Source organism: Sinocyclocheilus anshuiensis, unplaced genomic scaffold, assembly GCF_001515605.1.
Source record: "Sinocyclocheilus anshuiensis isolate Anshui unplaced genomic scaffold, SAMN03320099.WGS_v1.1 scaffold828, whole genome shotgun sequence".
NCBI classification, from domain to species: Eukaryota; Metazoa; Chordata; class Actinopteri; order Cypriniformes; family Cyprinidae; genus Sinocyclocheilus; species Sinocyclocheilus anshuiensis.
The window spans coordinates 154,599-155,542 of NW_015549604.1; the positions used below are offsets into that span (position 1 = coordinate 154,599).

The 944-nt window shown below is 43.0% G+C and overlaps 1 protein-coding gene across 5 annotated transcripts in view; it reads right to left on the reverse strand.

The window, feature by feature from the left end:
* Positions 1 to 944, reverse strand: part of LOC107658703 (transcription activator BRG1) — a 27,858-nt gene that overhangs the window by 4,163 nt on the left and 22,751 nt on the right. The gene's annotated exons all lie outside the window — the stretch shown is intronic.

A 944-nucleotide genomic window follows, 5' to 3' on the forward strand; every position in this document is an offset into this window, starting at 1 on the left:
AGATCCTGGGCACCACTGACAAGCATCTGATCTTGTAAAATGTGTGGTAAGTACTGCTGCTGTAGTTTACACAGAGCACGTGCGATCGCAAATCTCGAAAGTGGCAATAAAAAGAAATCGTGCATTCGAAAGCAGTTTTTTTCAATATTAATAACGGCTCCCTGATGTCGGCATTTTATATACAGTATAATTACCCAACGATATAACTGCGAGAGACAGTATTGAAATATATATTTTCCCTTTCCGGTTTTGTTTTGTAGAAAACATGGAAACACCAAAGACGCTTTAATATGTTGTGCGTTTTAATAGACCGGTGACGACCGCACAGAGTAGCATTATAACAGAACTTTCAAATGAATCTAGTATGATAAAAACAGCGCTGCTTTCTTTTTCCCACATACGCACGACCGGAAGGAGCGGAAGCGGTCGACTGTGGCATAATAAAAGCTCCGCTGCTTTCGAGCCGTGTGTCGCGCTCGTTCAGCGGCCTCGTTTCGCTTCAACGGCTTTCAGCCTCACCCTGCTTCATTCTACTACGTTAATAAATCATTAGCTCATCCATGAACATGATTTCTGGCCGAGTCCCGTCTGTGCATCGGCTGTGGGGATGAAGATGACAACTCCCATGATTCCACACTCAGTCACGGCGTCATCAAACTACGCCTTTGTCTATTTGTTTATTTTGAATACGCGCCCTCTAGCGGCGAAAATTACATATTGTGACTTTAACATGCACGAACTAATAAAACTGTACGTCTTTAATGCAGTGTATATTTCTACAAATAAAATCACCTGGCTAAATCTGTAACTGTAAATACCCTTTATGCCCAGTTCAGACTACACGATTTTAGCCCGATTTTGCCACGATTTGCTTGACGTAGGGTGTCGTGGGGATTCGTAAACGACAATGGGCATCGGGACGCAAGATTCCATCGTTTCAGCAT